At 39.2% G+C, this 26,194-nt stretch overlaps 1 protein-coding gene and 1 long non-coding RNA gene across 2 annotated transcripts in view; one reads left to right on the top strand and one right to left on the bottom strand.

Moving 5' to 3' along the window:
* Positions 1-26,194, top strand: part of CLSTN2 (calsyntenin 2) — a 496,583-nt gene that overhangs the window by 262,770 nt on the left and 207,619 nt on the right. The gene's annotated exons all lie outside the window — the stretch shown is intronic.
* Positions 12,961-26,194, bottom strand: part of LOC140706016 (uncharacterized) — a 92,154-nt gene continuing 78,920 nt past the window's right edge. Inside the window, exon 3 of the long non-coding RNA XR_012085698.2 lies at positions 12,961-26,191. This is a non-coding gene — a long non-coding RNA (uncharacterized LOC140706016). The remainder of the gene's footprint in view (positions 26,192-26,194) is intronic.

Genomic DNA, 26,194 nt, shown 5'->3' with positions numbered 1-26,194 from the left:
CTCTCAATAAAGACTGTTCTGGAGTTAGTACAGTTTCCTTTAACTGTTGTTTAACCTCTGATGTTTTCCCTTTCATTAAGTCTTCCAGAATCAAAGAACATGAGAGACACTGCAGACTAAAACCACTGGAAAAATCGGCAGTAGCTGAACATGCCCTAAAACAAGCTGGACATGAAATTCTATTTCAAAATACTGAAGTACTAGACAACACCAGCAATCATTGTTAGACTGCACAGGGAAGCCATTGAAATCCACAAACACCAGCAGAGCTTCAACAAAAACGAGGAAACTTTAAAACTCAACAAGGCCTGGCTCCCAGCACTGAAAAATACAGCCTGCAAAAGATCAACGAACTCTACCCAGCCACAAGGACCAGTGATTACTGCACACAAAAGACCAGTTAATGACACCCATCAATCACAGATCATCTCTCCCCCTTAACACAACAATACATCCACAACAAAAACACACTGATCACCATAATCACCCAATCTCCTGAAAAGAACAAAAGTGGTTCCCACAGCTATGAATACTCAACTATCCAACAAACTGCAACAGAGCACTGACAGCTTTTTGTCCTCTGAAGATGCCAGCCACAGAGACTGGTGAAACATTAGGAAGAACAACCTACAGAACGTGGCCAAAGAGCCCCCAAAACCCACAGCAACCATCAGAATATAAAGAGTTTTAAAAAATGAAAATTGCTGCTCTTTAAATGCGATATTTAGTTAAGTTTGTTCATACTATAAAAGTCCCCAGCCCATCGGTAGATGATTATAGAGCCCTGTTGTGCTGCACTCTACACTCCACAGGAAGTAATCCCACTTCCAGATAAGCCAGGGCACTTTCTTTCTCCAAGATTCAACACAAACCTGGCAAATGTGCAAATTTTAGAATTACTTCCTATGGAGCTTTGGGAGGTGCAAAGTGGTTATTTTAAGCAAGAGCTTTAAGTCTGAAAACATTCTTTTATATTCACTAATCAGGTTTTTAGTATTCTTAGAAAGAAAAGTAAAGAAAGTGATATGAAGTAGCCTTTGTGGGTTTATTCAGAATTCATCATCTCCTTCAGGTTTCCCTGGCTGCCTCATTTAGCTGCTGCAGAGCAACCTTCTTCTCTTAGCATTCAGGTTTACCAAGAGCAAAGAATTTCTCACTCTTGCATTTGGTTTGTTTTATGCCGTGATTTACTGGGGCTGTGGTTGGAAATCAGCTTCCAGCTGCTACCATTGATCTTTGAAAAGCCTTACCCTGTTAAGAAGGAGCTTCATCAGAATATACAATGAACACAAAAACCTTCATGAACATGAAAAGTAGCAGCAGTTCCTCTATGCAGGGGCAAAGCAGGTGGAAGCATTCATGGCAAAAACAGAGTTGCATTTAAACGAGAGAGCAGTATCCTAATGCTCTGCTAGATCTCTATCCTTGCATAGGCAGAGATTGTTAAGCATATCTGTTCAGAAGAAAGTTTCATTTTATGAAAGGAGGTACTGGATACCTGCATGTCTAAGATTTGTAGATATTGTTATACATATACAGCAGCCTTTTGTGCTATGGTCGAGTAGCATCCTGCCCACGTTTTTTTAAAAGATGACATTCTCAAACCCTGGCAATAAGAAACATAATTGCTGTACTTGAAATAAAATCCATGTTAATCAGTTGTAGTGGAACAGGGAAGCTAGTGTACTGGCATCTTAAAAACTGGTACTGTGGTTGGGGAGGGATGGAATGATCATTCATCATAAGAGCCTATCTACAAAAGCTAATCCAATATTCAACAACAATACACAAACAAACATATTCCTTGCCAGAGGCAAGATAGCTTAGTAAATTACAGGAGTCTGATTCCTCACTGTCCATTCCAGGAGAAGAGTCAGCCTATATAACCTTGGGTAAGTTGTACAGTCTCAGAGTACCCACAGAATAAGGCAGTGGTTCTCAGCTCTGGGTCCCCAAATGTCTTGAACAACAACTCCCAGAAAATTAGCTAGTGATGCAGGTTTCTAGGAATTTTTGTCCAAGGACATCTGGGGGACAATAGGGGAATGGTAAATTACTTCTGATAACTTTGTACTTAGAAAATGCTGGAAAACATAAATTGGAATTGACTTGGTGTGTAATTGTTATTATTTATTTCATGCCACCCATACCCACAAGCAAGCTCACACTGTGAAAGCTAATAGAGTTGATCAGGAGATCCAGTGCAAGTAAAGTGAACTCGTGCTTGCAAAAATCCATTCACAGGGAATGGATACACCTTTTTACTATATTTAAGTAAATTTATTATATCAATTGTTTATCTGTCACTGCTACATTTAAATTTTATGTCCAATAAATTTCCTTATGACAGTGCTGATTATTGGATCTTAAGACAGTAAGATCCAGCAGTCAATGCAAAGTGTATCTACACACAATTACCTCTGTAAAATAGTGATGTGCTCTTCTGCAGATATGTCTCTATAATTTTATTTTTATTGTTCTATAATTTAATTTTTATTGGGCGTCTTATTTTCACTCTTATTGTAGAGACTATATACCTAAAGCAATTTTGCTAGGCTATACACCATTCTCATTTAATAGGATTCTTTCTGTGGTTAGTAATCTGAAAATTGGGCTGTATGTATCTTTTGATGGCATATTTCACAAAGCAATTTTGAATAATTTATACAAAATCACCAAATGCTACTGCTTGGTGTTGATTTGATCCTGCAAATAGTAATAACTTTTAAGAAAATAATATACAACATCTTGATATCTCCTGGATTTAGATTTTCTTAATATGATTTAAGTCTAATGTAGTACCTTTTCACCATATCTTCTTTTTTAGTTTGCAGAAATCTAAACAAAGCATTAAAATTAGTTTACCAATTGTAAGCAAAACCCACTTGTGTTGTAGCTCAGTTGCATTAGACAATACAAAATGGGTGACTGGCAATGGCAAAACAGTAATGGAAAGAGGGAACTTCTTTATTTGAGCATTGTTGTTGCCTTGCCTGATGTTTTCAGCATGTGTGCATGCATGCTCCTTTGGGGTTTTAATATATTTTGCTGATGACCACACTCACTCACATTCCAAATTGCCAAGAAATTACAGAAGGGCTAACTTCTATACCTAATTTTGTCAATACTGATGAAGTGGACATGTAGTTGGTGTTGCTTTGCCATTACATCGCAGCTGGATGGCTCTCAGTGATAGACTCCCACATGTATTTGCTCAATACAATGCATATATTGTCATGCAACTGGAGTCCCATAACACAGTAAAAGTGACCAGTTGACAACCAATATGAGCTACCTAGAATGGTAAAGTTAAAATCAGAATTAATTTTCTAAAAATAGCTCAGAAATCAGTGGAAAATGGTATTAATAATTGCCAGCTGATTATGCCAAGCTCTTCCTCTGCTACAAGGTTCTGTCCTTGTACTGTCACTAGTGAGCCTTATTCATTTTAGTTCTCTTGGGGAGACTTGGAGGGTTGCGTGTTTGAAAACCCCTGAACTGAACAGCAGCAAATCCATGCCTGAATGCCATTGAAAGAACGGTAACAGATGGTGTGCACAGTCTTTTCAGCAGCTGAAAAGAGAGCACTGATTGTGAGAGCTGAATGGGGAAAATGAGAAGCTGTAACCTTGCCAGAATCAGCTAACACAGGTCACATTACATAATTAAAGAAAATTTACCCCTTGTGGCTGTCAATTTATAAGATAGTTTTTGGGGGGCATGTGGGTGGGAAGTCAAACAGCTCAAATAGTCAGTCTGTGGTGTGTGTGTGTGTGTGAAAGAGAGAGAGAGATTGTATGGGATAAAACATGCACAACTCTATCCCTGTGTCTCTGTATGTGCAGTTATTCACATGTGAATGGGATGTGGATAGTCAGTATGGTCCCAAATCTGTTTCCAGACCAATTCACCTCACATGTTTAAATTGTCCCTGTAGTGTAACAACATCAGCCCAAATAAATCAAAAATTTAAAGCACAATTGGTGTTGTAGCTTTTATTTATACCAAAATGTTTGCTTTCCCAACTTCCCATGCAAATAGACATATCCTTTTTTCCTTTTACGGGACTTTAAGGAGGATCTCTCCATCCCCCAATTATGCCTATGACTGGGGCAAAGGATTTATTGTGTTTTGACTTTATCTAATGATTTACAGTGGTGCCTCGCACAACGAGGTTAATCCGTCCCGGATTAACCCTCGCTGTGTGAAACATCGTTCAGCGGAAAGTAAAAAGCCATTGGAACACATTAAACGCCGTTCCAATTCAGCCGAATACTCACCGTTGTGCGATGTTCCTCTATGGCTGGCAGCCATTTTCGCACCCTCCCCTCGCTTTACGAGGGCGCGAAAATGGTTGCAATCAGCTGTCCGGCGCGTCCAAAATGGCCACCAGAACAGCCGAAATGGCCTGCCGCAGCATTTTTGTGCCCTTGGTAAGCAAGGGGAGGGCGCGAAAACACTGCACCCGGCCCTTTCGGCTGTTCCAGCGGCCATTTTGAAGCCGCGGAACACCTGATCAGCGGGTTGCAAAGCAAATGTCGGTAAGCGAACCGCTTACCGACTTTCGCTCTGCGATTTTCGCCCATTGGGGCCATCGCTCTGCGATTGCATTAGCGATCGCAAAAGGGTCATCGTAGAGCGAATTCATTGCTCTACGGGGCGCACGTTGTGCGAGGCACCACTGTATTGGGAAATGCTGTGCAAATGAAACCCAAGCAAAGTTTGTATGAGAGAAAAATGCTCCTTTGTGATATCTATAAAATCTTTGCAGGTCATTCATCAAACATTACGTTCCAGTAAATAAGCCATTTCTTACCCTTTCTATTACAACATTGGCACAGATCATTCTCAAACCAACCTCTTTCCTACACTTTCAAGTTAAAGATCAATCTTTTGAGTAATTTTCTGAGCATAAAGACCAAAGATTGTTTGGAACGTGCAGCTGGTCCAAAATGCCAGTGACTGAGGCCAGTTATCGGCTCAATAAAACTCTCCTGTTAAAATTGCTTCACTGGTTTCCCGTCTAGTTCTTGACATAGTAACAGCTGCTAATTATGATCTGTAAGACCCTGTATGACTTGGATCCATGCTTTCTGACAGAGTGTTCTCCAACAGAAGCCTATAAGTGATTTGAAATCTGAAGAATCTCACGTGTTCTACCACCAGAAGTGTATTTTGTGAAGCCACAGGAAGAGGCCTTTTCGGTGGCTTCTAGCAGTCTTTGGCACACAAAGACTTTTCTATTTAGGCAGACCTTTGGAAACTGATTGATGAATATGGTATTACAATTTTAACTGAAATGCTTTAAATGGTTTTGTTTGCATTCCATGTTACGATAATCAGTTTGTGTTTAGATACATGGAACACATTGTTTTTAAATTTTATTATTTATTAATTGTACTCTAAGCCTTCTGTCCTAGCTTGTGAGGAAAGTAAAACCAAACCAAACCAAATTAAACTGTTCAATAAAATGTAAGACATACAACTTATTCTGCCACACCTCATTTCTGGATATAATAGCAGGATGTGATTCATCCCATCATTCATCCTGCCTCTGTTAGTCTTAACATGGAACACTGTAGATTTAAACTATTGCTTTATCATTTATTTCATGCAAGATGTGTTGTTATAAGACAGAAATCCAAAGGGCTGAAGTTTGTTGTTGTTTTTCATGTCCAAATTGAGAATACCCTTATCATTTTCTCCTGTGGAATTAAAAAGCAGGGAAAGGTGAAAATACACCTCTCTCTCTCTCTTTTTAAGGAAAAATGGTTTATCAGTCTGAACAGTTACTCCAATTTCATTTCTTCTTAGAGATTTCTAAACAAGAAGCCTTAATTGGAGGGCAGGGGTCTAACAAATGGTAACAAATAGTAAATGACCAAAATGCAAGATAGTTGGGGGGGGAGTAAATCATTACAAAACAGAAGTATGGCTTATAATGGCTCAGGATCCTCAGTGCTGGTCATTTCTCTTTTGGAGAGTACTTGCTAGAGGTTGATATAGCAAACCATGTTCTAGAAGTGTTCACATATTCTGGCTTTAAAAACATAGTATGTATACTTTTACATACCTCTATCATGTCTCCACTTAACTCATTATTTTCTAATTTAAACTTTTGGATCTTCAGCAGTCCAGACTCTGACCTTAATTAGGGACTAGATAATCTGAATAAACATGAAAAGTATGACACAAATCCTTTCTTTCAGCTATATTTAGTACCATTGAGTCATATGTCCTACATGTAGGGCTAATTGGGTTAGTCCAGCTACAAATGTTACCACATACCTAGCAGCATCCTTGACCTTTATGCACAATAAAAAAGCCAGGGCATATATCTAGGTTATGCTTCTGGGATATTGCTGGGAACTCTATTTAATTCTAGAATTAAATACTACCGAGGTCTCCATCAGGCCTCCACAGCCACAGTGTGTAAAAGGGGAAACTGGCTGCCTTTTGTAAAGATGGTGGCTGTGACTTCATTTATGGTAGGGAAGCTGCAGCTGCCATCTTTGCAAAGGGCAGCCATTTTCCCTTTTTTACATGCCGTGGTTGAGGAGCCCTGATGGAGACCTCGGCAGTGGCAGGATGATTATGGTAAGGGGGTGTCAGTGGGGTGGGAGGCTAAGGTAGGGAGGGGGGTGGGGAGTAGGCTTTGGGGGGTTGGCTGCCTGTCGGCCCACCAATCAGCTGATCAGTGGCTGGTAGGCAGATTGTTTTTTTTATTATTATAACAAAGGGACAAATAAAATGGGGAAATATTTATCCTTTTGTCTTCATGGGGCTCTCTGGAACCCATGAATATGCAGGGATGAATATTTAATGGATCAGCAATTTTCCACGAATATCACAATCCGGTTTTTAATTCGTCCCCATGTCTAATGTATAGCCTTGATCTATCTGATTGTATCTCAACAGTATTAATTGGGATAATAATAAGTGTAGTAAGTGTTTCAGGAAAGGATCTTCATGATTCCAACATGATAGTTGGGTCAAGATGCATATTTAGATTGCTTTGCCCAAGAACAAAAGTAAAGTGTGCTGCTTATATGGTGTCCTATAGTGCGTAATGCACTTTCTGGGCACTTTACAAATTATGCAGGCTACACATTGCCTCCCCTCGCAGTGAGCTGGGTACACATATTTTCTGACCTCAGAAGACTGGAAGGCTGAGTGAACCTTGAGTCATCTGCCTGGGACTGAGCCCCAGGTCATAAGCACAGTTTTGGCTGTAGTACAGCAGTTTAACCACTGTACCATGAGATATATTACATTTTTAATAAGGGCAAATATTATCTTTTTATAGAAGACAAAGGTTTTTCTTTCTAGGAGCTTTCTATTGCCTGGTACTGTGTTTGCAATTATTCCTCGTCATACTTAAACATCATAATTTTTTTGTAAATGCCTCAGCATTTAAGGAAACATGTTCTTTAAAAATTCAAAGCCATTGCAAACCAAATGTGATGACTGGCCAATTGTTTCAATGCATTTGGAACCCATCACTATTCCATGTTGGTAAGCTTGGACAGGCACAGATGTCTTCGACTATGCTGCTTTAAAAATTGAAAGAAGAATGGTCTCATCATCTCTTGCAATTAGTCTTATTTTAAGTAGGTACGGAGGCTCTAATACAGAGCTGATTTGGAATGAAATATATGTAAATATATTTGGGACTAATGGTAAGTATCTGTATGATGTTCTGTATCTGAGAAATAGATTTTTATGTTTTCCAAAAACACCATTAATAAAACAAATATATATTAGGTCATACTTAATAGTTTGGTTCATGCTGTTGCACAAAATTAAGATGTAGTTCTGGTTATATGGAAATATTACAGTAATATGCTTAAATGGATTTCTGATGTAGATTGGTTTATAATATTTCTCTGATGGAGACTGTTATTCTACATTATCCATATTCCTAGTGCTGTTCACTTTAATTTATTCAGTAACTAAATGGAACAGGTGAAGTCTGATCAAAACAGAATGAAGCAAAACTATTAGGTAAATATGCTGAGGGAAATAATGTTTTCAGCTTCTAGGAACAGAGTAAATATTTATGCTTCATTGTGGCTAGATTGTGATTTATAATTCTCATAAATCTGCTTTTTTACCTTATTTACAAGGATGCACATGAAAAACTAATCATGACACTTTAGTTTCTAAATGTTCTGCAAAGTGTCAGACCTATCTAATTTAAGGCACAATATCCACATGTATCTAATTCTCCTTAATGGTTGTATTAACAGTGTCTAACTCCCTTACCCATCCCCAATATGAGTAATAAATCTCCTATATTACATTTGCTATTTTGCTGAGATAACCCATTCTGTCAAAATCAGTCCCAATTCAAATTTTGTTTAAAAAGCCCAGGATCTCATTTTCTGAAGAACTGTCAGTCTTGTTATGAACCTCTCCAATAGGAAAAAGCTTGAGACAAGTCCTCTTGAGACTACCATCATCTGTGAGACACTGCTTGATACAATTCTGGACAGTGCTTTCTCCTGTATTCCTCCTAGACTGTGGAACTCACTCATCAAAGACCTATGATTAGCCCCCATTCTCAATACACTTAAGAACATTTTATTTAACCTAGGCTTTAAATTGTTTAGATGGTTTTATTGTTCAGTTTCTTGTTAGTGGTGATTGTTAGCCACTTTGAGCACTACCTATATTTAGTGGAAACATGAGATTAAAAAGTGACAAATCAATAATGCAACTAACTAACAAACTTAACTAATGAAGAAATATATCAAACTGCCAATAACACAGAAAGAAGCAATAAAGATGTTGTTTTACCTTTATTTTGCATTCGAAATTTGTAAGTATTTATTGCAAGTGTGAGTAAAACCCTTTCAGCCTTTGTGAGCATGGAAAAGGAATGCACAAAAATATCTTCAGCTGTATATACTCATATGTTCTAGAATATTTTAGCACTGAAAATGTGTATGTCTGTATGAATGAATCAATTTGAAGTGTATTGTGTTATTTTCAAGTATGAAGGCAGGTTCTATTTAAATGATCAGTATACAGTGGGGTCTCTACTTAAGAACGTCTCTACTTAAGAACAATCCAACTTAAGAACAGCTACATTTGCTAAATTTTGCTTCTACTTGAGAACAGAAATCCAAGATAAGAACAGGAAAAAAAACCTTTCCTGCTCTTTTTTTAACCTTAGGTCATCTTAGGTTAAAAAAAATTCTCCCCCTAGTGATAGAGTACGTATTAACCAGCTTTGCATTAGTTCCTATGGGAACTAATGCTTCAATGTACGAACACACCTCTACATAACAAAAAAACAGCCAGAACGGATTAATTGGTTTTCAGTTCATTCCTATGGGGAATTTTGCTTCAACTTAAGAATGTTTCAACTTAAGAACACCATTCCAAAATGGATTAAGTTCTTAAGTAGAGGTTCCATTGTAATTTCTATGGATGGAAAAGAGCAGATACAGATTAAATGGTTTTCAATGCATTCCTATGGGAAATGCAGATTCAACATAAGAACTTTTCAACTTGAGAACCACCTTCCGATACGGATTAAGTTCTTAAGTAGAGACCCCACTGTATATCTGAACAAGTTTATTGTATGAAAAAGGTGAAATCAGGCTAGGCTTTGATGCTTCTGAGATATAGTCAATTCTCCTTTAAAAAAGCCTCTCCAGTTTATGAAGGTAAGATATTGTGCTTTATTCATGATTGCTAGGAAATGACTGATATTACTGCACAGGATCATGTCAGGACTCCCGTAGGAGTCCTATAAGATCTACAGACCTCCCAGGTGAAGAGAACAGATTCTATGATTAATCATAACTGACATTATCCCAGTAAAGGGTTAATCCTAGAACAAAACCAAATAATCAGTCACAAGCTGTTTGTAAACTCATCTGGTATCTCATTTTAAGTAGGTGGCCTTGGTTTTGGGGATATGTTCTCTGTGAGATAATCTCTGTGAGATGTCCTCACTTCCTTTGAGATTTTTCATAAACATCATAGAGGTCTCTATTTATATACATTTGATGCTTTGAGTTAAGTTAAAACGTTGTGATGCAGAGCTTTAGCTCTCTCAGGAACATGAACCTTCAAAGAGTCGGGCTCCTTTGGGTAAGCAATGTCAGCTTGTCCAGACATTGTTGACTCAGCTTTCTGTTGAGATAGCCCTTAGCCAGGAAAATGCCCCCACTTAAGAGTAACTTCCATAACACCATATTTGGACAGAACATGCTGTTACTGTTACATGCTTTTACATTTAAAATGTTTCATACATAATTACTACAGAATATTATATGAGTTCATACTCCTCATTGTTACACACTGGATTAAGAAATTATTTATTTACGTACTTTGAGGCTAAAGCCTTATTAAACAAACAGCACTTTTGTTTTTCTTTTCTACCTGCTTCTCAAGATTCATACTACTTAAAATAACATTCATATTTTTCTCCCTGTAGACTGTTTTGTTAAAGCTCCTTTTGTACAATATATGGTTATTCTCAGTACGGATTTTCATATCTATTTCATGGTATTTATTAATTATCACTATAGGCAACTGTAACTCAAGTGGCAAAATAAACAGCACTCCGTTTTTTTTCTTTGTTATTGTCTTCTACATAACGTAAGTGTGACAGATGCTCCACGTCACACATGTCATTCATAGCTGGAACTCATTTGCATAAGCCTATGAGAGGACAGGAGGGACAGAGGCAGAGAGTCAAGTCAGTTAGAGAGAGAGAGAGAGAGAGAGAAAAGGAGAGAGGTTTGTAGAGAGTGAGACAGTCAGAGGAAGAGTGAGAACTATAACTAATAAAGATAAACTGTGGGGAAAATTTATGCTGTTATGCTGTTGCAATGTATATGTCTGTGGCAGTAACAAATGTATATATCTATGGCAATGGCAGGCCTCATGCTAAAACTGCAAGTCACTAGTTTCCAGTAAGGATGATGCTGTCTATTGTCTCTGGATAATGTAGTTAAAGTGTTCGTGTATTCAGGAACTTGTCTGTGTATCTGGATGGTATCTGTGTCTGTTTACTATTAACTGTCTGTTTACTAGCCTGTCTGTTTACCAACCACTGTGTTTACTGATGCCTTTGTATTCAAGGAAATTAGCTGTCTCTAACTCTGGTTATTCTGTTGTGTATTCAAGAAATTAGTTACCTCTGTATTGATTAACTTGTTCAAAGGTAGGGGATACAATAAACTGAGGGGAGGCTGGATCGAGAGAGAAGAACTCCCACTGAATAGGTGCCTCACGGCAGGCTGTTCTGTATTCATCTGGATCCCATCCTGAAAACCACACTCTGAGTGTCCCGTGTCTCTTTTCCTTTCTCCTTGCTGGTCGAGGAGAAAGATCCCTGCCCTGAGGCTTCATCTGCAAGACCCCTACTTCCTCTCATCTTGCAGATCCCGACAATAAACTGGTTGAAGTGAATAAATATAACAGGAGGTGATTGAATGTGTGGTAGAATATATAATATTTCAATGATTTTGATTCTATGAAATGAATGAAGAACATCTGTGATTCTGAACTACCCTAATACCCTTTAATAAACCAGTTCTGTTGTTGGCAGCCAATGTCAGACTAAAGCCCTTTACAACGTGGATAAAGAAATCCACTGGTGGCAGTGAAAGAAAGAGGGAACGTCACCGGTGTGAGCCCTTTGGGTTGAGAAAAAGAAACCGTGGCATGGGGTGAACGTAACAGTAAGCATCACTGTTTACTTTTTCATGAAGCTCAATGAACTTGCTTCTGCCATCTTATCTTGTTTGTTCTCTGTGTACCAAAAACAAATCCATTATTTTGGTTTTGTTCCCAGCTGTAGTTTTTAAATAGTACTTTCACTTTTAGGAAACTCTCTGAGGTACAGTTTAAAAGAATTTTTAACATTTTAATGAAACAATTTTGCACCCAACTCAAATTATATATATATTTTCCTGCCACATATTCCTATTTAAAATCCAGAATTGACAATGTCCACATTGCCAGCAGGAAAAACGACTCTATATAGGCAGCTTGAATGTTGATGACACCATGTCAGCAGTAAAGATGATATACAGTACAGGATATCCTCTTGAGCTCCCTACGATTCACAAAGAGGCACCAAGTAGGGGGAGATCCATGAACCTTACTCTTTTCTCCCTACTCTTTTTAACAACCTCCCACCCAAACACAAACCAATGGTCAGTGCTGTTTTTCAACAAGTACTCTGTTCTGCTGTGATTAAAGACAGGTTAAAATAAGAATCACTTCGTTGTTTCTTTGGTATAAACCCATAGCTTATGTTAGGTTTAAAAAAATACAGTGAAGAATCTTCTATGCAGGCAAATTTTACCAAAACATATCTGACCCTTTGTTGTATGTGGTGCCTACAATTGTCTTGGTTAGTGCCTACAATTCTGTATAAACCAAAGGATTAAAATTAGATTTAGGTGGTATAACTGAGTTGACATCCAATGACACTTCTGCAGGACTTCTCAAAATGCTACCGAGAAGATGAGCAAATTCTGCTGAATTGAGTAGGCAAAGACACAGTTCTTGTTTAGTTGTTAAGTTGTGTCCAACTCTTCGTGACCCCATGGACCAGAGCACACCAAGCCCTCCTATCTTCCACTGCCTCCCGGAGTTGGGTCAAATTCATGTTGGTAACTTCAATGACACTGTCCAACCATCTCATCCCCTTCTCCTCTTGCCTTCACTCTTTCCTGAAATCAGGGTCTTTTCCAGGGAGTCTTCTCTTCTCATTAAATGTCCAAAGTATTGAAGCCTCGGCTTCAGGATCTGTTCTTCCAGTGAGCACTCAGGGTTGATTTCCTTCAGAATGGATAGTTTTTTTTCTTTTTGCAGTCCAAGGGATTCTCAAGAGTCCCCTCCAGCACCACAAGGCGGTCAGCCTTCTTTATGGTCCAGCTCTCACTTCCATACAAGGGATTTGGTTTAGATTATACCTGACTAGCCCAGTGGTTTTTCCTACTTTCTTCAGTTTAAGCTTGAGTTTTGCAATTAGAAGCTGACATTCAGAGCCATAGTCAGCTCCAGGTCTTGTTTTTGCTGGCTTCTCCATCTTTGACTGCAGAGAACATAATCAGTCTGATTTTGATATTGCCCATCTGGTGATGTCCATGTGTAGAGTCACCTCTTGTGTTCTTGGAAAAGAGTGTTTGTGATGACCAGTTTGTTCTCTTGACAAAATTCTTTTAGCCTTTGCCCTGCTTCATTTTGAAATCCAAGGCCAAACTTCCCTGTTGTTCCTTTTAACTCTTGACTCCCTACTTTAGCATTCCAATCCCCTAGAATGAGAAGAACATCTTTCTCTGGTGTCAGTTCTAGAAGGTGTTGTAACTCTTCATAGAATTGGTCAATTTCAGCCTCTTCAGCATCAGTGTTTGGTGCATGAATTTGAATTACTGTGATGTTGAAAGGTCTGCCTTGGATTCATATTGAAATCATTCTATCATTTTTAGTTTGCATCCCAGTACAGCTTTTCCCACTCTTTTGTTGACTGTGAGGGCTACTCCATTTCTTCAACTGGATTCTTGCCCACAATAGTAGATATGATAATCGTCTGAATTGAATCTGCCCATTCCCATCAATTTTAGTTCACTGATGCCCAGAATGTCAATGTTTATTCTTGCCATCTCCTGTTTGACCACATCCAGCTTCCCAAGGTTCATTGATCTTACATTCCAGGTTCCTATGCAGTATTTTTCTTTCAGCATCGGACTTTCCTTTCACTTCAAGGTGCATCCGCAGCTGAGCGTCCTTTTGGCTTTGGCCCAACCACTTCATTAGCTATGGAGCTACTCATACTTGTCTTCCACTCTTCCTCAGTAGCATGTTGGACGCCTTCCAACCTGAGTGGATCATCTTTCAGCATCATATCTTTTAGCCTTTTGTTTCTGTCCGTGGAGTTTTCTTGTCAAAGATACTGGAGTGGCTTGCCAGTTCCTGCTCCAGGTGGATCGTGTTTAGTCAGAACTCTCCACTCTGAACTGTCTGTCTTGGGTGTCCCTGTACAGCATAGCCCATAGCTTCTCTGAATTACTCAAGCCCCTTTGCCACGACAAAGCAGCAATCTGTGAAGGGGCACAGAGTGATCCCCAAACCAACTTAAATAATCTTTCATTATCTCATTTTTGTTTATTCATTCATTATAGAAAAATCTATTAAAAACAAGACAACAAACACACAGTAAAATGAACTATTTTGGTGAGAGGGTTGTTGCTGGTTTTCATTAAAATTTTGTGGGTTTTTTTTTTAAATAAAGGAAAAGAAAATAAAGCAACATTGTTCTCCAACAATTCTGAGTTTCCTGGGTAGTGTTGACGATTTCCACTGTACCCCTTTCCCTGTGGGAAATTGCCAAGATCTTGTTGCTGTTGATGTTCAATTAAGTGTCTAGCCTCTGTAGAAGCCAAGATATAAGGTAAACTATGAGGTTGGTTTCCCATCTGTTGCTTTGTAAAGAATGAAACTGCTATTGCCTTTTTGTGAGATTAGTCCATGACTTGAAGCATTGCCAATTTGATTGACAGGGCCATGGATTTATAATTTAAAGCAATCTATCCTTTTCTAGTTCCTTGGGACATTTTTTCACTTTTGGGAAATCCTAGCCTGTCTATGGATACCTGAGGTCTGTTTCACAGAGCTCAGCAAACAGTGCATAGAAAGTAAAAAAAATAGTAGAAATTATGCGGAAGTGGGAACATAATGAAAGAAAGTAGCCATACAAAGCAAGCTGCCACAGGGAAGAGTTGCAGTGAAAGATTCTAAATGTGGTACATGTGGCATAGACAAACACACTCTGGCACAAATATGAACTGCAACTACCCCCTATAACATTTGAGAATATCTATCTATTCTCACCCATTAATTCACAAAGAAAGCATTGAATCTGCTTCTTTCAGATCTTGAATCAAATTTCTACTCACCCATGAATTCACAGTGTTAACTGTTCTCTTACCCTCAATTCCCCTGCACAAAATAAGAAGATTAATGACGTACCTTGTGGAGGTACTGTAAAATAGATGACAGATGAGAAGTGTGGTAGAGAAAGCCAGGCACATTTAATTCCCACTGAAATCAAAGAGACATTGGTGCTTAACTATGCGCTTAAGTCAAATTGATTTCATTTTCAGTGGGATTTAGGCAGTCTAATGCTCAGGGGATTGTGTTTCAAGAGCTGCCAGTAGCAGTGTTCTCAGCCCAGTTGAAGAAGGAAATTCATTTATAGATGGAAGTGCACTCTCAACTTATAATAAGTAACTCTCCACCTGTCCACAGACATTTCCCACTCAGGAGCATGATATAAAACTCTTTACATGCACTTTGCACAATAAATGGACAAGACAGTAAATGATATGCACATCCTTTTTTGCATTCAGAGGTCAAATTCTACAAGGCCTGATATTTATAGATGGAAAATAAATTGGATATTGTTGCTGCTCCTCTGTTATAAGAACTTTCACAGAATCATTCAAATAGAATTCTGAATATTAAAATAAATACACTGCATTTCTCTATCTTTTTTTAAAAAAGCCAAAGTGTATATGTATTCGGAATAAAGGATATAAACAAGATGTATTCATTTCTAAAACTGCATTGGTCTCAGTACAAATGAAGTGTAATAAATATACCTGAGCCTTTTTTAAAAAAGTAACTTTGTGGGTTTTACAAGTGTGAAGTTTTTCCTTGAGTGAGGCTTTTATAGGGAGTGTGTGTGTTAAGAAACTCCACCAAGTATGAATTTCAGAATTATTTTTAAAAAAACAATATAGGGTGTTTTTATTAACTCTTGTTTATTTTTATGGTCATGGCTTGGAGGCTATCTCTTGTTTTCTCTTTAAAGCAGCAAGTTTTAAAAATAAGAAAAAGCAATGGATGTTAGGACTGTGTGCATATCTCCCAATCTAATCCAATCCAGGTCTTCATTGCTTTAGATAAGGTTCCAGCTTGACCCAACGTGATCTGGGTAGTTGATTGCTGTGGGGTTTTCTGGGATATTTGGTCGTGTTCTGGAAGTTTTTCTTCCTAACATTTCACCAGTCTCTTTGGCCGGCATCTTCAGAGGACAGGAGCTAGAATTCTGTCTGTGTTTTGGTGTAGTGTATGGATTGTTGAGTGATTGTAGCTGTGGTATCAGAGTTTTCATTCTTTTCAGGAGATGGGGTGTTTCCTGTAATGAAAGGGTTTTATGGGTGTTTTGTTGTGATAAGCGGTGATGATCTGTAACTGTGATTGATGGGTGTCGTTGGCTAGTCTATTGCGTGCAGTGATCACTGGTCTTTGTGGCTGAGTAGAGTTCATTGACCTTTTTCGAGGCTGTATTTTTCAGTCCTGGGAGCCAGGCTTTGTTGAGTTTTAAACTTTCCTCTTTTTTGTTGAAGCTGTGCTGATGTTTGTGGATTTCAGTGGCTTCGCTCTGTAGTCTAACATAATGATTGCTGGTGTTGTCCTGTACTTCTGTTTTGAAATAGGATTTCATGTCCAGCTTCTTTCAGGGCATGTTCAGCTACTGGCGATTTTTCTGGTTGTTTTAGTCTGCAGTGTCTTTCATGCTCTTTGATTCTGGTCTGGATACTACATTTTGTAGTACCAATATATAACCTGGACACAACTGCAAGGTATCCAGTATATTCCTGCAGTGGTGAGGGGGTCCCTTTTGTCCTTTGCTTACCATAACATTTGTTCTATTTTTGTGGTGGGCCTGAATACTGTTTGTAGGTTGTGTTTTTTCAACAGTTTCCCCATGTGGTCCATGACCCCTTTGATGTATGGTAGAAACACTTTATTTGTGGGGGGCTGTTTTTGTTCTTTAGTTCAGTGTTGTTTTCTTGGTTTGATGTCTCTTGTGATTTCATTCTTGGAATAGCCATTTGCCTGTAGGGCCCAATTCAGGTAGGGCCCAATCCAATCCAGTCTAGGATCCAAGCCTATATTCAGATTTCCAAATATCACAAACTCCTTTCATTTGAATATAAACATGCAAACACCTTTAATTTGGAGGGTTGTTGCTTGCCATCACAAAACTTGGCAAAGCAAGATGAATACAGACAGATAATCCAATGTGTCGAATTTCAGACAGGCATCATTTGAAGTTTGTGGACAAGCCATGTCCCAAGTTTACTTTTCTCTCTCTCTTTCCCTCTGTCTCTTGGCTGCTTCAGATGGCTGTTCAGTCTTCCTAACTCAGGCATGGGCAACTTTTTTGCTGGGGGTCAGGTTGAAGTAGTGGGATGGGGGAGGGAAGACTCTCTTCATGTGGCTGTAACTAGTTTATGTTGGTTAATACCAGGAACAACGCTCCAACCTAGGCAAGACAAGTGGCAAATAGAAGAAGGAAGAAACACTGAAACACATACAGAAAATATAAATGCATTGGGGCAGGGGAGAAAGACAGGCCATACTTTCCTAAGACTGAAGCATAAATCACTGAAAGTCCAGATAAGAAAGTAAATCACACACACTCTGCATGAAGTGTCAGAGTAAAACTAAACAAGCCAAAGAATCACCTACTCAAAACCAGCTAGCACCTGACTAGAAAGCAGTGTGCAAAAGAATATGGTACCATCCCCATACTCTTAGCAATTGAGGTGGACAGGTGAAGTTCTTGGCCTTTACTGGAGATGGGGCTGTCAGTCAATGAAATTCTTTTCTTTCCTCTTTCTTTCTCCCCATTTCACACACTTCAGATACAGTCTTATATTTTCCCTTTCTCTGCTTTTCAGCTTGCCTTTTAAAAATTTTAACCCTTCAAATGCTGATTTGAACCACACCAGAATTGTGTCAGCACTGTTTGCTGTGACCCAGAATGTGCCTGAGTCAACATAAAAGATCCATTTCAACCTTGAATTCAGCATTCAACCAAAAGCACTGCACAACCTCCTCTATAATATGCAACTATGGGAGGGAGGATGGACAGTTTTCCAATCTTCTTGCTTTCTGGTGGTCAAATTATCATGTGTGTAGGCATCCTTCAGTCTCGAGAGACTATGATAACATGCTCTGTAGACGTCTTGGAACAACGCCTAGTGTGGCTGAGAAGGCCAATTCAAGAGTGACAATCCCTTCCACACTGAAGACAAATACAATCTGTCCCCTTTCCGCTCCTTGATTTTGCTAGTTTCGGGACTGCCTCTTTGCCTCGGCCTGCTGAACAAGTGTCTGTTCAAATTGGGAAAGGCCATGCTACACTGCCTACCTTCAGGCTGAATGCTCAGATGTCAAAGTTTCCCATCTGTTGAGGTCCATTGCTAAGGCCTTCAGATCCCACTTGCAGATATCCTTGCATCGCAGCTGTGGTCTCCCTCTGGGTGGATTTCCCTGCACTAGTTCTCCATACAGGAGATCTTTGGGAATCCAACCATCAGCCATTGCCTAAGCCAACGCAGACATCACTGTTTCAGTAATGTATACATGCTAAAAATTCCAGCTCGTTCTAGGACTACTCTGTTTGGAATTTTGTCCCCCAACCCCAGAATAAAGATGTGAGATAATTAGACATGGATAAATTCATGGGCCACACTTTATTGATAATTGTTTTCAAGAAAAAAATTGTTGCCAATCAATTGGCAAAGGGGGTCCTGCTGTAGTGCAGAAACAGATAAATCAGCCATCATACTGGCGAGTCCCTGGCCCCAGGTTCTCGCGGTCTTAATGACAGCAGGAACCTGGCTGGCTGCTAATAAACACCCCCAGACCTCGAGCCATCTTTAATTGATGACTGTTAGTCCGGAAGTGGGCCGGCGCATCTTTCCCACCCAGGTGCTGAATCACACGATTCGCAGCCCTGGGATGTCCGATGCGGTTAGCTTACCTGATCTTAAAGTGGGACTCACTGAGATATACCTTTTTTTTTCGCACTACCCACCAATGCGACTGTTTCCACCATAAAATTGCAAACAACCCTAACTAGTGTGGGATAGGCAAAAAAATCCCCCCATCCAACAGCCAATCAGGATGAAGGTAAAAAATTCCTATGCAGCCCCTTAAAAGGCGACCAGTAAAACTCACAATAGAAAAAAGGGTGGGCTGGTGGGTGCCTTTGAAAGAAGAGGACGTTAACACTGAGAATGCCCCTATATATAGCCGGGGGGCGTTCTCCAGCACTTCAAAATCCATCACGTTGGACACAGTAAGTCTCGCACCATCCATGGGAGGAGGCAAAGCTCACTCGCACCATGCAAAGCCCCATGGGCTTTGTAGTGACTTCGTCATTGTCCTGACAGGTGATACCAAAAATGCGTCAGAGACAACACATATATGGAACGTGTTCAATTTCCTCTCCTGCCATGCACAAAGGGTCCAGGACTCATTGCAGTACAGAAGTGTACTCAGGACACAGGCTCTCTAGACCGGGAATTTGGTATATGCCGTCAGTTTCTTATTAAGACATACTCTCTTTGTGAGTCTAGAGAGCATGACAGTTGTTTTGCCAATGTGTTTATCCAGCTCGACATCTAGAGAGAGAGTGTCAGAGATCGTTGAGCCAAGGTACACAAAATCATGAACAACTTCCAATTCTTGTGTAGAGATGGTAATAGAGGGAGGTGAGTCCACACCCTCAAATTACCAGAAGCATCTGCCATCATTCTGCACTACATAAAGCAACACCCCTTTTGTCATACACCTTGCATTAGCTGCAGTGTCCAGGAAATTTGTCAGTTCTCTCAAAATACTGGGTAATGATTTTTTTTGATCAATGCAAATTTAAATATGATCAGTATTTCTTTCCTATGTAATATACTAAAATAAGAGTCTTTGCTCTGTACTCTGTATTTCAAGCACTATTGAAGTGTGTCACACATTTCTTTCAACAGCGTTATCTAGCTTCAAATATTGCATGCTATAGTAGAGCATTAATACAACATTATGATTGTGATAGTTGTTCTAGAAATCTAATACAATCCCTATTTATTAATACAATTGTGAGTTTTTTCCAGTTTACAAATATTTGCAGCATAGCATCCCTTTCCTGATCTGTGAGAGTCCATCACAATGTTTTCCTTCTTTTAATTCTGATATCCTGTTGAAGGCCTCTTGCTCTTAGATCTGCAGTCATACTCTTCTTAACAATTCATCCTCACAGACTCCATCATGCTGTTTCTTCTGTTTCTTACAGTTCTGCTCACGATTTCTTAGAAGGTCAGCCTTCTTTGGTTGAAATATGCATAGTTTTATCAGCATGCCACATTTCAATTGTTTCCCCCAGTAGGAGTTCTATAACCTCCAAATGTATGGCTGTCAGATGCCAGTTATGAATTGCTAGAACTATATCTGGTGTCTTTTCAAGTAGTTGAAAGATTTTGAGGAATTATATAGAGATGTTTCTGAAGGTGAGCTGGGGGAAGGATTTGCAAATCCACATTCTTCCCCTTCTTGACCCCTGTAAACAAGAAATTTTTCACCTTCTGCTTGCTGTCCATACTGCATGTTACAACCTTCCCAACTTAATAAAGTATAGCTGAAGTTTAGACTCCTTAGGCTGAAAACAGATTCTCTGGGTCTAGATTTTGGTATTTTGGACATCATCATGGTCTTGTCCAAAGCAGCTTCCACAAGTCTTGAAAACAGGCTATCTGAAAGACTGCCTGCTTTCCCATGACACCCAAATATTTTTATCCTTTTCAGAGCCCTTTCTGCACGTGTACGTCCCAAAAGAAGTGATGTAAGTAACAATTAGGGAGAGGGCATTTTAAATAATGACATCCCAAGTGAGAAACAGCTTCCCCAGGGATGTTCACCTACCATCATTTTTATGGTATTTCAGTGTCACATCCACCCACCCACTCACCCACCCAGTAAACACATAAATTGCTGAAATCCTGCTACTTAACTTATTAAATTGCACCAGAGTAAGCCCATTGAATTAATGGGGATTTGGTGAATCAACACCTCTGTAGATCCATTGATTCAGTTGGGCCTATTTGACTAATTTATTGTGCAAAGCAACAGGATTTAAGCCAATGACTGGCTGTTTTTTTTTTTTTTAAAAAAAAGATGTAAGCATCATATCCATGTTTCTAATATTTATTAGCCCATGCAACAAAGAAGTGACTGTCATTTTCTGCAGTTTGTGTTAAAGCAAATATTTGTTTTATTTGCACAATTTTGCAATATTTGCACACAAACAAAAAACCTTTTGATCTCTTATATCAGTAAGAGTGCTATAAAATACCTTTTATGAGTCAAGGAGAATAGTTTTACAGTTTGTTATTCTCATCTGCAAGGATGAAACACATGAATATTTGAATTCTTCATATGCAACTATATATGTCTTATGTTTGGACATCTGCCCTAGTCTACAATGCAAATAGGTAAAGGTAAAGGTTCCCCTTGACATTTTCAGTTCAGTCGTGTCCGACTCTAGGGGGCGGTGCTCATCCCGTTTTCAAGCTGTAGAGCCAGCGCTTGTCCGAAGACAATGTCCATTGCCACGTGGCCAGTGTGACTAGGGAATGCTGTTTTACCTTCCCACCGAGGTGGTACCTATTTATCTACTTGCATTTGCATGCTTTCGAACTACTAGGTTGGTGAGGAGCTGGGACAAAGCGACAGGAACTCACTCCGTTGCATGGATTCGATCTTGCGACTGCTGGTCTTCTGACCCTGCAGCACAGGCTTCTGCAGTTTAGCACAGCGCCACCACATCCCTTAACAATGCAAATACACACACATAAATGCAAGGTAAAACGTGGACTGCTCTTGAACTTCCCACCCTAATGAAGATTTGCACTTCGGCTTTTAATGACTAAGTCCATTCTACCAGACAGTTTATTACATATATCCTCGGGCACATTGTTCGAATTTCACAGTATTATGGATTCTTCTTGCAAAATTCTTAGCATAGTTCAAACCCTATTAATTTCCCTTGTGCCACATCTCCCATATTGTTCTTCATAGCTAGGAGCTATCCCTTCCTTTCCTTGCACTCAGTAAGCTTAGGCAGTAATTTGTCAGTTCCATTGTACTGAAGTTCCAAGAGTTCCCTTAAGGGTTGACTATCAAGGCAAACACATGGTGCCGAATGTGATGGAATGATGTTTGTAAGTCATTTCACACAACTGAACTGTGTAGTAAAAAGGAGTTATTTTAAAAAACTTTCCCAGCCTGCTTTTGCTCTTGGGTACTGTGGACTGAAAATATATTCTCAGCAATTTTTCCCCTCATGACAGGCAGATTCCCAAGCGTGTTTCTGGCACAGAAACGATGGATTCCATATTAAACACCTTTCACCAAACAAGCTCCTGTAGCATAAAGCTGTTGTCCCTGGCAGTGGATATCTTAGCTACTGATTAGTTTAACTTAATGACTACCTCTGTGCTAAATTATGTTGTTTGATTGATATTTAGGCAGTCTGTTGAAGACCTGTGGAAAACAGCTGCAGATTTATATCACTTTCCAACACTGAAGGATTTTAAATTGCTAGTGCAATTTCTCCTCTACATTTGCAGGCTAATCTCATGCAGATACTTTCAACATCATCTCTTGTGAGTAAGAAATACTCCATTTGCACTACTTGTAAATGGCTTATCTGTGCTTTAGTGGCTCATGCCAAATAGATGCTGGGTGAGAGAAACAAATAGAAACCCAACAATCCACTGAGCAATCTGATTATTTCTGGGAATCAAGACAACGAAATCTTTGGAACTGATCACAAACAGCCGTTCAAGTGACAATTACAGCTGACCTCTTGCCCATGTGTTGACACCTTACTTAGTACATAGAAAGCAAATTGGAACACACAGAAAGAGCAGCTATTTATCCTTTGAAAAGTTCAGATGACCAAAGGTTGTAAGCAACCTTTGTGTACAATACACTGGGACCAGAGCATAATTTTGGATTCACATCAGTGGGAAAAGAAAAGAGAAAAAGTAAAAATTCCTGACCTGTGGCATATTTTTATGGTGTTTCAAACAGCTCTGGGATATATATCATTCTATAGCTGTACGCTTTAGCACAATTTTTAAAGAAGTAAATTGTTATATTTATCAGACGGGGACTCTTGCCGGGGCTGCTGCCAGTGCCAGTACAGCTCAGTTGGGTGCTTTGACACTCAGTGGAACTTCACAACAGTGTATACTGGCTGGCTTTGTCCCATTAAAATGGTGACATCATCTAGCACTAAGCCATTGAGCATTCCTGTTGGTTGGTAATTTGGGCCAACAGAAACTGGGAGAGAACCATGATGATGAAGTCCCTGGGGCATGTATGTATGTATGCTGGCTGGCACTATCAGATTCAAGTCACTGAGCCTATTTGCACTAGCCCATGCATTTGCATATGGTGGAACTTTGTGGACTGGATCAGAATGGTCTAGGGCACTGGTTGGTTCCAAGCACCTTCCCTTGTAAAAACCCATAAATAAAAACAAAAGAAAACAAAAACTTTCTCCTGATTTTGATTTTCCTCCTTAAACAGTGTGGGAAACAGGGGTGAGGATTGAAGTCCAAATATGCTCCCATTCGACCAAAGCCTCTTCTGTCCTATTCCTTGATGTTGAGGGAGCTCTGGCCTTTCATAGGAATGGGGGAGGGCCTTCAGGAGAAGGACCGCATCATCCTCTTAATTTTATTGAATTGACATTCCTTATCAGTGTTGCCTGTATAACATTTGCAGTTTTGGTAGGGATGCCCTTATGTTAACGTACTGCCACATAATATTTGTTTAATGTATTTTGTTACTTTAAATTATTTAGTTCATTATGAGATAACTATGTATGTGCCAAATTGTTGAGGTTATAATTTTCAAAACTATGTGCCCAAGTGAAACAAATCCTTTTATTTAGTCAGAATTTTAACTGGGATCTGTCAGATTGATATCTGGCACTCCTAACTGGGACAACTATTCTCTCCCTCTCCCTCTCCTACATACTGTACATTTCTCAGGATAATTCATTTTCTGCAAAAGTAGAGGGAAATATTTGAGTACTGTCAGAGGAAATATGTCTGTCAGAAATGTTTGCAGGGTAGTGGCCAAGTTGTTTTGTTTTGTTTTTTACATATTTAAAAGAAGCTAATTAAAAAACCCCCAAATCAATGTTGTCTCGGTTCTGGTTGAGACAGGGTTTTTTGAGATGGCAAAACAGCCTACTTAGGATTCTTTAGTCCTGCACATATTCTCATCTTCAGCACAAAAGTGAGACAACATTCACTCTGTTTTGCTTTCTTCATCGTATACAAAATATCTCAGGTGAAAACTCATGCTCATGAAGCTAGTCACACATACTGAAGAAGGACAAAAGCATCAACAAAAGTCTCAAAAAGACACAAAGAGCCCACCTACTTCTGTAATCTTTGCTGGTTCATAAAAAAATCATACTTCACATAAGGCACATTTTACAGAAATGTGCAAAAATCAGTTTTGAAATGGATAAAGACTCTACAAGATTGGCATTTAAGACAACCTGTCACCTTGAAGTGAAGAGATATTTGATATGGCTGTGGGTGTGTTCTCATTTGCCTCATGAAGGTAAATCCCTATTACTGTATCAGGGTGACCATGGATTCCATCCTGCTTCATTGCATCTCCTTATTCCTAAAGATCTTTTTGAGTAAAAAGATATCCCCATTTTAAACACCAGCTCAAAAATACAAGATGACTTTTACTTACTTTAAATTTCCTTTTTAAAGTTTCTTTTACTTGTCTCTTCTGCTATTGAGAGGAAGTGATTTAATAGTTTACCTCCTCCACAACTGTCACATTAGCCTTACTTTGGCCTCCAGTTTTTCTGCAACCAGACCTTTGTTGGTTCGGTGGGTATTTCACATTTCAAATCATTTACCTCATTTGTCTGTTCTAGTAATTTAATTTGCAGCCATATGGTTCTCCAAGCAAAGATGGCATTGCTGTTTCTTGTCCCAAAAGAATATGGAATGGAACTTAATCTGCAGTTGCTTATCTCTGCTGCAACACACTGCTTATTTTAAGACTATCCCCAAATGTGTGCAGAAATATTGAATTCCTGTTTAAAAACTGCCCCCGGGGAACAATCCACTTAATATCCTGCCCACTTGCAGTAAGGTTCTGCACTTAGGTTTGTAGCACATTCAAATCCCTTTACACACACACACACACACACACAGAGAGAGAGAGAGAGAGAGAGAGAGAGAGAGAGAGAGCATAGTCTCATCTGAGGCAATACAAAAGTATCACTCCGTTGATTTGCTGAGCTGATGAAATTTTGAGGCATGCTGTGATAAATGCTATACTGTTCAGCTGGTTCAGTGTCTCATCTCCTAAGGCCAAATAGTTTGTCCTTGGAATTTCAGTCAAGATGCAAATCAGTCACAATTTCTTTGTAACCTCAAATTCAAGTCTGACTGTAGTATATTCATGTGAATGTGTCTCTAAACTATTCTTTTGAGTTAAGATTTGACCCTGCTTGTTGACATGGTGATGATAGTTATTACAGAATTTCAGCACACCTCTTTTAAGAAGCAACCATGTAGAGTTATCTTTGTTTCACTACTCACTTTGAAATACAGAAAGACTAGGATAAAATGAATCCTTTATATAAACAGAAAACCTTGCAGCGTGCTTATGGGTGGTGGTGGGCAGGGATTACAGAGAGTCCTTTCCCTCCATTAAGCCTCTATCTTTTTATGCTGAATTCTGTATTCCTCCCCCACCTTGCCCCCAACTAGTCAGATGAGTTTTTGAGGAGTCTTTAAGAACTCCAGGGTGAAAAGGGAACTAGGAAAGTCCCAGATCTCATATAGTGTTTTCATGCCTTTAGATATATATTTACAAATGTATGAAAGCTTGCTCCTCTGTATGTAAACTACTAAACACCTATTTGATTGTAAAGCTAGAGTATTTGCATACGCAGTGAAGCGTAAAGTACTCCTGCACATAGTTGTATTTCAGCTTTTTCTGAAACGTTTTGCTTTAAATACAGCTAATATTTATTGTTGTATATCAAATGGAAGGATCTGTCCTCAAGAATGTAGAAATGTATGTGGGGCAAACATGATGCGCTGATATTAAATTAGTGGGAGAATTGTCATGTGGAACTATCTTCCAGTTTATTGTCTAAAGCAGGTGGAGAATATTTGACTTTCTGGCTGTTGGGGCTTCATTTCCCAGATGTTCTAGATAGCAATGGTGAAGGGTTGAGGTCATTGTAGTCCAACCATCTGGAAGCCAAATCTCCCCCATGTCAGTCTTGGCCTTTCTCGTCCAAATATTTAGAAAGCTG

The sequence above is a fragment of the Pogona vitticeps genome, chromosome 3 (genome assembly GCF_051106095.1).
Source record: "Pogona vitticeps strain Pit_001003342236 chromosome 3, PviZW2.1, whole genome shotgun sequence".
NCBI classification, from domain to species: Eukaryota; Metazoa; Chordata; class Lepidosauria; order Squamata; family Agamidae; genus Pogona; species Pogona vitticeps.
This window is presented reverse-complemented; position numbering and strand designations above follow the sequence as displayed.